Genomic DNA, 12,587 nt, shown 5'->3' on the forward strand with positions numbered 1-12,587 from the left:
CCTGGGCAGTGACCCTGCTCACACCCTCCCCTAGTTCCACCTCTGATCACAATTATCTCTCTTGGAGAGTGTAGCAAATTGGAGTTGGGGGAATCTCACCTCTGCCATGCATGGTCACAATCTGGGCACAGGACCCAAATAGTGGGCAATGTGGCACTTCTTACAGTAGAGAATAAGTAACTTTATTCTTTACTTGTGTATTAAGGACCTTATTTGCATTAAATTCAGTCCACATGGGACCAAGACTTTCTGGCTTACTGAACAAAGTGGAATTGTTTCGTAGAGGGTGGAGAATTGTATTTTATCTGAAATTACCCCCTCTGCACAAAATACAAACAATTATACCCATACAAGTACCTTGTGGAAGTTGTTGCCCTCTATCTTCCTGTGGTCTCTCCCTGTTTCTCACCGTGCCTCCTCCCATTTCCTTGCACCTCTGCGTCTCCGCATATATCCCTATACTCAGAGCCGGCTCCGGTCAGTGACATGGGATGCCCAAATATGAGCATACCCATATATGGGCATCCATGCCACTGACCGGAGCCCGCTCTGTTGCGGATATGGAGAGAGACTGGGAGATTTACATCCCCTTATAATTCATATGGTGCATAGTACCGGCACGTATTGTTTTACCGGTACCTTCCTACTTTCACACTGGTACAGTATATGCTGCAGTGGGACTGAGAGGGATATATTGGTAACACATAGTCATTGTTGGGGGAATTCAATCCATTTTGAAAATAGTAATGAAATGTTTTTTACTTTTCTTTTTTTTCAGTAATGAAGAATGAAACATTTCTGTTAAAATTGAATTGGAGGTGAACTGGATTCATCATCAACTCTGCACCAGTGTGAATTGATGTTCTTTAATGTTCTGATAAGGTACATGCAACATCTCTTCCTCAACCCCTGCACCACTCTCTGCCTCTTGCCTCTCTCTCTCCACCTCCCTGCTAAGCGTATTAACCCATCTAATGTAATCCACATTCCATGTCTCACTTTACTCTTCACTTCTCACGTGCCCTCTGGAATGACTGCTCTCTGACTAACAAGGTCTATTTGTACATGACCTCTTCTGCTCTCATCCACCACCTCTCATTCCCCTCACCCCTGTCCTACTCGATACCTCAGCTTAATTGAACTCTCTCCTCTGACATCTACCCTTATCTCTAACCTCTCCTCACTTTCTGCTTAAACTAACTATCTTGTTAACTTTTACAATGCTATCATCTCCTCCTCCTCCCTCCTCCTCCTCCCTCCTCCATCATATATATGCCCCTTCTAGGCTCTGACACACTCATCCCTTAAGGCCATGATTATCATGGGCACATGCTTGGTCATCCACAGTGTGTGCGAGCGATGCAGAGCCGCCTCGGACCTCAGTGCAGGGATTGCTGCATACCCCCAGCATCTGTCACCCACAAACAATACACACACTAATACTCCCCACAATACACACTATAATACCTCCTCAATACTAATCTCCCCAATAATATTATAGCTCCAAACACAATATACACAACACCCTTACACAAGATACACAATCTAGTACTCTCCTCTGCACCTCTACACACAATATAATACTCCCACACACACAATATACACACTACCCTCCTACCCCCATAAAATACAACCAATAATACACACACACTTTGTGGATGTTGGGACCAGCTCCCGGCATGCACCAGTGAAAGAGAGAGGCCCGCAGAAGCTCGGAAGAACTCCCTCCATCCGTGCCTTCCTCCGTTTCACATCTTCTCCCTGTCTCTCTCCCTCCCTTTCCTTGCATCTCCCTGCGTCTTTACGTATACCCAGTCAGTGACGGCTCTGGTCACGTGATGCCTTAATATGGGCTTATCCATATATGTTCATCCACGTCACTAATGTGATGCCCGCACTGTTGCGGAGCTGGTACTTACGACGGGCACTTATTGTTTTATCAGTACTGCGTACCTGACTCTACCGGCCTACTTTCAACACTAGTACAATATGTGCTTCACTACGAGTGAGTGGGGAATATTGGCATCACACAGTCACTGTTGAATATGCCATTCAATCCATTTTGAAAATAGTAATGCAATGTGGTTTTGTTTTGTTTGCTTTTTGCAGTAATGAAGAATGGAAAAGTTATATTAAAATTAAATTGGAGGGGGACTAGATTCAGCATTTCATCATGAACTCTGCACTTGTGAGAATTTAACTTCTTGAATACCCTGACAGGTACACGCAACATTAAGACTATAATCTGCTGTGCAAGCTTTCGTGCTATACCTCCCCCTCAGGTTTTGATTTATACATTTGCTCCCTCAATTCATGTCCTCTAATATTTGAAAGCTCTCTCCTAGCATTTTCTCTTTACCACAGAACGTCATCCCAATGTAACCTCTCTCTTGTTCTTTCTGCTTGCTGTTTCCTCACTCCTCTGTTAAACTTTTCTAATTTCTCTAACTTCCACACTCCTGCTTTTATCCACATGTTCTCCTCTTTCCTTCCCCTACCTTTGCATGTGTCTACACACTGCACCATTTGTACAGACCTCTATTGCAGCTATTTCTGCACTGCTCAATGAAAAGCACTCTTTAATATCCTATTCTCTGTGCCCCCTCTCTCTGCGCCCCCTCTTTTGGCGCCTCCTCTCTCTGCGCCCCCTCTCTCTGCGCCTATCTGTCTCATTCTCTCTACGTCCCTCTCTCTCTACATAGAGCTATCTCTGTCTCTCTCTACACCTATCTCTGTGTCTCCTTCTATGTTTGCTGATGTGTGGGATATCTCTTATAATCTTGAACCTGCTCATATACACATCGGGCCTCCCTGCCTCTGCCTCCCTGCTAAGAGTGTTAACCTATCTAATGTAATCCACATTCCTTTCCTTACTTTTCTCTTCCCTTCTCCTATGCCATCTGGAATGCCCGTTCTCTGACTAACAAGGCTCTAGTTGTACATGACCTCTTCTGCTCTCATCATTCACAATCAGTCATTCCCCTCACCCCATCTTACCTGTCCCACTGATTTTCCTCTGCTTAATTAAACTCTCCTCTGACATCTACTCTAACCTCTCTCTCTCTTTCCGCTTAAACTAACAATCTTATTAACTCTTACAATGCTATCCTCCTATCTATATGCCCCCTCTAGGCTCTGACACACTTGTCCCTCTAGCCCACACCCTTGGCTAAATTCCCAAACATGTTCATCACACTTCCACTCGCTGTTCTTAATGCCTATGAAGGAAATCACACAATTGATATTTGATTTTTCTACAGTAAAAATGTCTCCAGTCCTGTATAAAGCTGCTCTCTGGGGCCAAACCACACTACTTTTTTTTCACATTCATCAACACTCAAATTTAATTTACGCTGTCTTTTTTTCCCTGTATTTGACTCCCTCCACTAACCTTCTCCTCACACTTGCCATCCTTCCTTCACTTCTCCTCAAGCATTTGACTACTTCAGAGGCAAGGTGGATGCCACCCACAAGGAGATTCCTTCTGTCCCTTCCCCCTTCTCTCCTTCTACCTAATTCTCCTTCTGCATTTGACTCCTTTTCTTCTCTTACAGAGCTGGAAGCTAATCATCTTCTCTTCTCCCTCTACCACATGCCCTCTAGATCGTATCCCCTCACACCTTACTGCATCTCTTAGTCCCCACTCTCACCCACATCTTCAATTCCTCCCTATTCTCTGGCTCTTTACCCTCTTACTTTAAGCCTGTAGTGGTCACCCTTTTCTCAGAAACAACCTACACCCTATGTGCCTTACTAACTACCGCCCTGTATCCCTCCTGCTGTTTGTCTCCTAATTGCTAGAATGTCAACATTCTTAAATCACATTCCCTCCTGGATCCTTTACAACCTGCCTTTCGTACAGCTCGTTCTACAGACTGTGCTTAAAGCAAATTCCCAAGGTCACTTTTCCCTACTAATCCTACTTGATCTATCTGCTGCGTTTGATGCTCTCAATCACTCTCCTCCTTCATATTCTAAACTCTCTCTTGGTATCCGTAACACAGTTCTATCCTGGTTTTCATCATAACTTTCCTGTCACACATTCTCCATCTCTGTTGCTAACATGTCTTCGTCTTCTATTGATCTGTCTGTGGGTATACATCAGGGCTCTGTTCTGAGATCTCTCTTTCTCTCTACATACTATCATTTGGTGACCTCATCAACTCTTTGTGACAATCCTATAAATAACAAATACAAATATCAGGTCATGGGAATAAGTGATTTGGACATAAAAGTAACATTTCGGAAGTGTGGACAACTAATACATCTTGTAGATTGCCTTTACAGTGTGATGTCATTGATTCAGTAGATTGTGTGCAGACCAGGACTGCAGTACAGTGTCACTCACATGGATGACTAGCGTGGTAGAAGCTCAAGAACAAGGATGTCAAACTCCAATCCTCGAGGGCAGCAAACAGGCCAGGTTTTCAGGATATCCCTACTGAAAACCTGGCCTGTTTGGGACCCTCGAGGACTGGAGTTTGACATGCATGCTCTAGAAGGAGCACCGCTGTGGGTGGGAGGTGGATTTGCTTTGCATCAAATGGTTTGGAGCAAGGTTTATTGTATGTATTATCATAATAACAATGCAATGCTTAACTTTTATTTCAGGAGGGATGACTGCAGAACAGAAGTGAATATTGAAGCCATGTGTTCCTTTTCTTGCAAAAGAGAAAATTTGAAGGACAGTTGAAGAGAAGGAAAATTACTACACAGAGACAGATAAGCAATGTGTATATTTCTCATTTACCATTTAGTATTTGTCGTTTTATTGACTCCACACAATCCGGCTGCTACGGGTTTCACATTGAATATTTTCATCTCTACTCTACCCCTTCCTGTGATCTGAACCATGCAAGTTTTCGTTGATTCAATACATCATGAGTAGAGGGTGGCTACAGTATGAAGTAAAGACCCAAGGACCACATCTACTACCATTCATAACAAGAACATGTGCAGTAGCGCACAGCTGCAGTTCTATGTGATTGTTATGAAAGGTTGAGGTGGTTCAATTCTATGAATCTGGAGTGGGATGGATCCTGTTTGCATCATATGGTTTCATCTAGGCCAGTAGATTATATAACTCTCAGTACAGGTTACACATGGCATCAGTATTAGTGATTTAAAGAGGAGGAAAGCTTCAATGTGGAGAACAAAGCCAAGTAATGTTGAAGTTACTCCTTTTACCATTTACTTGGTCAGTCTGTACTGTCTACTCTCCACACAGCTGCTAAGGATCTTCCATTTTAAATACTTTCACCTCCTATTCTGCACTGCTTTGCTGCCCATTATTCAGAGATGCGTTCCAGTCATGTTTACCACTCTGAATCTCTCTGCAGTCATTGGTTCAGCACATCATGGGTAGAGCATGGCTACAGATACAGCAAGCTATTATTATTTTACCGGCTGATCATCCATAATATTGCATTAAAACATAGAATATCACTTAATTTCCAAAAGATTCAGTGATGCTGATAATGCAGAATCTCACAACATTTCCCATCATAATGCCATAATGCACCAGTGGGAGAAATAATCCTTGCTATATCTGTACATTGTGTGACGTATTACCTCCATGACCATTGAGAGCAAGTACATCTTCTGTATAGAGCGGCTGTGTTATGATGCAGTTATTGATCATCATTGACATAATCACAAGAATCTTATGCAAAGTGAAATTGTCCGCAGCGAAGTGAGATTTCAGCCCCCAAACGTCTGTAATATTAATGCAATGTCTTACTTTTGTTGCAGTGAACACTGAAGAGACGGATCTACTACAACACTGTACAGGATGAGCATACGCTACAAGCAGCAAAATGATCTTGCAGTTGACAGTATGTTGTTCTGGTAATGTGCACAATTATTATTTATGGGCTACACACCACAGTGCTGGACATATTCTGTTAACTTCAACTCTACTCCTAACATGGAGATGTCTTCCTGGTGTTACTGATTCAGTACATCATATGCACAGTGTGGTTATGATATGATGGATTGATTTAATGAACCCACCAACCAATGATGACATCTGCATCATCTTCTGTAAAGTGCAGCTACAGCATGATATCAGCATTTGGTGCGGTATAATCAGAGGTATCTATGTGCTTTTGTGCCTGTTTTAAGTCCTCCAGCTTAACGCCCCTACACCTCCCACTACACAGGCATACTTGCTTATGCATACACTGACATCTGGCATACCTACACACACCCCAGGGCCACTTCCTTCCCCTGATGTCAGGGAGAGGATGGGCATGCAGAGTGCAGTAAGTCTCCACGTTACTCTGGCCAACAGTCTTGGCCTACCTCCAGCATCTGTCACCCACAACATCTGTTCCCTCCTTGTAAAGTGCTGAACTATCTCACCTGGGTCAGTGCTATAGCTGATCACAGTGCCCGATCAGGATGTCACTGTGACAGGCAGCAGTGCAGATTGACCGGTCAATCAATGCAGTGCCGCAACATATGCACTAAATGAGATTTCCGTGCCCCCAGTCAGGTTACTCCCTGGGCAGTGACCCTGCTCACACCCTCCCCTAGTTCCACCTCTGATCACAATTATCTCTCTTGGAGAGTGTAGCAAATTGGAGTTGGGGGAATCTCACCTCTGCCATGCATGGTCACAATCTGGGCACAGGACCCAAATAGTGGGCAATGTGGCACTTCTTACAGTAGAGAATAAGTAACTTTATTCTTTACTTGTGTATTAAGGACCTTATTTGCATTAAATTCAGTCCACATGGGACCAAGACTTTCTGGCTTACTGAACAAAGTGGAATTGTTTCGTAGAGGGTGGAGAATTGTATTTTATCTGAAATTACCCCCTCTGCACAAAATACAAACAATTATACCCATACAAGTACCTTGTGGAAGTTGTTGCCCTCTATCTTCCTGTGGTCTCTCCCTGTTTCTCACCGTGCCTCCTCCCATTTCCTTGCACCTCTGCGTCTCCGCATATATCCCTATACTCAGAGCCGGCTCCGGTCAGTGACATGGGATGCCCAAATATGAGCATACCCATATATGGGCATCCATGCCACTGACCGGAGCCCGCTCTGTTGCGGATATGGAGAGAGACTGGGAGATTTACATCCCCTTATAATTCATATGGTGCATAGTACCGGCACGTATTGTTTTACCGGTACCTTCCTACTTTCACACTGGTACAGTATATGCTGCAGTGGGACTGAGAGGGATATATTGGTAACACATAGTCATTGTTGGGGGAATTCAATCCATTTTGAAAATAGTAATGAAATGTTTTTTACTTTTCTTTTTTTTCAGTAATGAAGAATGAAACATTTCTGTTAAAATTGAATTGGAGGTGAACTGGATTCATCATCAACTCTGCACCAGTGTGAATTGATGTTCTTTAATGTTCTGATAAGGTACATGCAACATCTCTTCCTCAACCCCTGCACCACTCTCTGCCTCTTGCCTCTCTCTCTCCACCTCCCTGCTAAGCGTATTAACCCATCTAATGTAATCCACATTCCATGTCTCACTTTACTCTTCACTTCTCACGTGCCCTCTGGAATGACTGCTCTCTGACTAACAAGGTCTATTTGTACATGACCTCTTCTGCTCTCATCCACCACCTCTCATTCCCCTCACCCCTGTCCTACTCGATACCTCAGCTTAATTGAACTCTCTCCTCTGACATCTACCCTTATCTCTAACCTCTCCTCACTTTCTGCTTAAACTAACTATCTTGTTAACTTTTACAATGCTATCATCTCCTCCTCCTCCCTCCTCCTCCTCCCTCCTCCATCATATATATGCCCCTTCTAGGCTCTGACACACTCATCCCTTAAGGCCATGATTATCATGGGCACATGCTTGGTCATCCACAGTGTGTGCGAGCGATGCAGAGCCGCCTCGGACCTCAGTGCAGGGATTGCTGCATACCCCCAGCATCTGTCACCCACAAACAATACACACACTAATACTCCCCACAATACACACTATAATACCTCCTCAATACTAATCTCCCCAATAATATTATAGCTCCAAACACAATATACACAACACCCTTACACAAGATACACAATCTAGTACTCTCCTCTGCACCTCTACACACAATATAATACTCCCACACACACAATATACACACTACCCTCCTACCCCCATAAAATACAACCAATAATACACACACACTTTGTGGATGTTGGGACCAGCTCCCGGCATGCACCAGTGAAAGAGAGAGGCCCGCAGAAGCTCGGAAGAACTCCCTCCATCCGTGCCTTCCTCCGTTTCACATCTTCTCCCTGTCTCTCTCCCTCCCTTTCCTTGCATCTCCCTGCGTCTTTACGTATACCCAGTCAGTGACGGCTCTGGTCACGTGATGCCTTAATATGGGCTTATCCATATATGTTCATCCACGTCACTAATGTGATGCCCGCACTGTTGCGGAGCTGGTACTTACGACGGGCACTTATTGTTTTATCAGTACTGCGTACCTGACTCTACCGGCCTACTTTCAACACTAGTACAATATGTGCTTCACTACGAGTGAGTGGGGAATATTGGCATCACACAGTCACTGTTGAATATGCCATTCAATCCATTTTGAAAATAGTAATGCAATGTGGTTTTGTTTTGTTTGCTTTTTGCAGTAATGAAGAATGGAAAAGTTATATTAAAATTAAATTGGAGGGGGACTAGATTCAGCATTTCATCATGAACTCTGCACTTGTGAGAATTTAACTTCTTGAATACCCTGACAGGTACACGCAACATTAAGACTATAATCTGCTGTGCAAGCTTTCGTGCTATACCTCCCCCTCAGGTTTTGATTTATACATTTGCTCCCTCAATTCATGTCCTCTAATATTTGAAAGCTCTCTCCTAGCATTTTCTCTTTACCACAGAACGTCATCCCAATGTAACCTCTCTCTTGTTCTTTCTGCTTGCTGTTTCCTCACTCCTCTGTTAAACTTTTCTAATTTCTCTAACTTCCACACTCCTGCTTTTATCCACATGTTCTCCTCTTTCCTTCCCCTACCTTTGCATGTGTCTACACACTGCACCATTTGTACAGACCTCTATTGCAGCTATTTCTGCACTGCTCAATGAAAAGCACTCTTTAATATCCTATTCTCTGTGCCCCCTCTCTCTGCGCCCCCTCTTTTGGCGCCTCCTCTCTCTGCGCCCCCTCTCTCTGCGCCTATCTGTCTCATTCTCTCTACGTCCCTCTCTCTCTACATAGAGCTATCTCTGTCTCTCTCTACACCTATCTCTGTGTCTCCTTCTATGTTTGCTGATGTGTGGGATATCTCTTATAATCTTGAACCTGCTCATATACACATCGGGCCTCCCTGCCTCTGCCTCCCTGCTAAGAGTGTTAACCTATCTAATGTAATCCACATTCCTTTCCTTACTTTTCTCTTCCCTTCTCCTATGCCATCTGGAATGCCCGTTCTCTGACTAACAAGGCTCTAGTTGTACATGACCTCTTCTGCTCTCATCATTCACAATCAGTCATTCCCCTCACCCCATCTTACCTGTCCCACTGATTTTCCTCTGCTTAATTAAACTCTCCTCTGACATCTACTCTAACCTCTCTCTCTCTTTCCGCTTAAACTAACAATCTTATTAACTCTTACAATGCTATCCTCCTATCTATATGCCCCCTCTAGGCTCTGACACACTTGTCCCTCTAGCCCACACCCTTGGCTAAATTCCCAAACATGTTCATCACACTTCCACTCGCTGTTCTTAATGCCTATGAAGGAAATCACACAATTGATATTTGATTTTTCTACAGTAAAAATGTCTCCAGTCCTGTATAAAGCTGCTCTCTGGGGCCAAACCACACTACTTTTTTTTCACATTCATCAACACTCAAATTTAATTTACGCTGTCTTTTTTTCCCTGTATTTGACTCCCTCCACTAACCTTCTCCTCACACTTGCCATCCTTCCTTCACTTCTCCTCAAGCATTTGACTACTTCAGAGGCAAGGTGGATGCCACCCACAAGGAGATTCCTTCTGTCCCTTCCCCCTTCTCTCCTTCTACCTAATTCTCCTTCTGCATTTGACTCCTTTTCTTCTCTTACAGAGCTGGAAGCTAATCATCTTCTCTTCTCCCTCTACCACATGCCCTCTAGATCGTATCCCCTCACACCTTACTGCATCTCTTAGTCCCCACTCTCACCCACATCTTCAATTCCTCCCTATTCTCTGGCTCTTTACCCTCTTACTTTAAGCCTGTAGTGGTCACCCTTTTCTCAGAAACAACCTACACCCTATGTGCCTTACTAACTACCGCCCTGTATCCCTCCTGCTGTTTGTCTCCTAATTGCTAGAATGTCAACATTCTTAAATCACATTCCCTCCTGGATCCTTTACAACCGGCCTTTCGTACAGCTCGTTCTACAGACTGTGCTTAAAGCAAATTCCCAAGGTCACTTTTCCCTACTAATCCTACTTGATCTATCTGCTGCGTTTGATGCTCTCAATCACTCTCCTCCTTCATATTCTAAACTCTCTCTTGGTATCCGTAACACAGTTCTATCCTGGTTTTCATCATAACTTTCCTGTCACACATTCTCCATCTCTGTTGCTAACATGTCTTCGTCTTCTATTGATCTGTCTGTGGGTATACATCAGGGCTCTGTTCTGAGATCTCTCTTTCTCTCTACATACTATCATTTGGTGACCTCATCAACTCTTTGTGACAATCCTATAAATAACAAATACAAATATCAGGTCATGGGAATAAGTGATTTGGACATAAAAGTAACATTTCGGAAGTGTGGACAACTAATACATCTTGTAGATTGCCTTTACAGTGTGATGTCATTGATTCAGTAGATTGTGTGCAGACCAGGACTGCAGTACAGTGTCACTCACATGGATGACTTGCGTGGTAGAAGCTCAAGAACAAGGATGTCAAACTCCAGTCCTCGAGGGCAGCAAACAGGCCAGGTTTTCAGGATATCCCTACTGAAAACCTGGCCTGTTTGGGACCCTCGAGGACTGGAGTTTGACATGCATGCTCTAGAAGGAGCACCGCTGTGGGTGGGAGGTGGATTTGCTTTGCATCAAATGGTTTGGAGCAAGGTTTATTGTATGTATTATCATAATAACAATGCAATGCTTAACTTTTATTTCAGGAGGGATGACTGCAGAACAGAAGTGAATATTGAAGCCATGTGTTCCTTTTCTTGCAAAAGAGAAAATTTGAAGGACAGTTGAAGAGAAGGAAAATTACTACACAGAGACAGATAAGCAATGTGTATATTTCTCATTTACCATTTAGTATTTGTCGTTTTATTGACTCCACACAATCCGGCTGCTACGGGTTTCACATTGAATATTTTCATCTCTACTCTACCCCTTCCTGTGATCTGAACCATGCAGGTTTTCGTTGATTCAATACATCATGAGTAGAGGGTGGCTACAGTATGAATTAAAGACCCAAGGACCACATCTACTACCATTCATAACAAGAACATGTGCAGTAGCGCACAGCTGCAGTTCTATGTGATTGTTATGAAAGGTTGAGGTGGTTCAATTCTATGAATCTGGAGTGGGATGGATCCTGTTTGCATCATATGGTTTCATCTAGGCCAGTAGATTATATAACTTTCAGTACAGGTTACACATGGCATCAGTATTAGTGATTTAAAGAGGAGGAAAGCTTCAATGTGGAGAACAAAGCCAAGTAATGTTGAAGTTACTCCTTTTACCATTTACTTGGTCAGTCTGTACTGTCTACTCCCCACACAGCTGCTAAGGATCTTCCATTTTAAATACTTTCACCTCCTATTCTGCACTGCTTTGCTGCCCATTATTCAGAGATGCGTTCCAGTCATGTTTAGCACTCTGAATCTCTCTGCAGTCATTGGTTCAGCACATCATGGGTAGAGCATGGCTACAGATGCAGCAAGCTATTATTATTTTACCGGCTGATCATCCATAATATTGCATTAAAACATAGAATATCACTTAATTTCCAAAAGATTCAGTGATGCTGATAATGCAGAATCTCACAACATTTCCCATCATAATGCCATAATGCACCAGTGGGAGAAATAATCCTTGCTATATCTGTACATTGTGTGACGTATTACCTCCATGACCATTGAGAGCAAGTACATCTTCTGTATAGAGCGGCTGTGTTATGATGCAGTTATTGATCATCATTGACATAATCACAAGAATCTTATGCAAAGGGAAATTGTCCGCAGCGAAGTGAGATTTCAGCCCCCAAACGTCTGTAATATTAATGCAATGTCTTACTTTTGTTGCAGTGAACACTGAAGAGACGGATCTACTACAACACTGTACAGGATGAGCATACGCTACAAGCAGCAAAATGATCTTGCAGTTGACAGTATGTTGTTCTGGTAATGTGCACAATTATTATTTATGGGCTACACACCACAGTGCTGGACATATTCTGTTAACTTCAACTCTACTCCTAACATGGAGATGTCTTCCTGGTGTTACTGATTCAGTACATCATATGCACAGTGTGGTTATGATATGATGGATTGATTTAATGAACCCACCAACCAATGATGACATCTGCATCATCTTCTGTAAAGTGCAGCTACAGCATGATATTATCAGCATTTGGTGCG

At 43.2% G+C, this 12,587-nt stretch overlaps 2 long non-coding RNA genes across 2 annotated transcripts; both read left to right on the forward strand.

Moving 5' to 3' along the window:
• The first annotated feature begins 784 nt into the window (after positions 1-784).
• On the forward strand, positions 785-5,841 carry LOC142486587 (uncharacterized). The gene is made up of 4 exons (XR_012799046.1): positions 785-882; positions 2,110-2,220; positions 4,612-4,733; positions 5,752-5,841. It is a non-coding gene; the product is annotated as an uncharacterized LOC142486587 (long non-coding RNA).
• A 1,446-nt stretch (positions 5,842-7,287) lies between these two features.
• On the forward strand, positions 7,288-12,317 carry LOC142486589 (uncharacterized). Its single transcript, XR_012799048.1, has 4 exons — positions 7,288-7,385; positions 8,613-8,723; positions 11,115-11,236; positions 12,255-12,317. It is a non-coding gene; the product is annotated as an uncharacterized LOC142486589 (long non-coding RNA).
• The last annotated feature ends 270 nt before the right edge of the window (positions 12,318-12,587 follow it).

The sequence above is a fragment of the Ascaphus truei genome, unplaced genomic scaffold (assembly GCF_040206685.1).
Source record: "Ascaphus truei isolate aAscTru1 unplaced genomic scaffold, aAscTru1.hap1 HAP1_SCAFFOLD_966, whole genome shotgun sequence".
In the NCBI taxonomy this organism is placed as follows: Eukaryota; Metazoa; Chordata; class Amphibia; order Anura; family Ascaphidae; genus Ascaphus; species Ascaphus truei.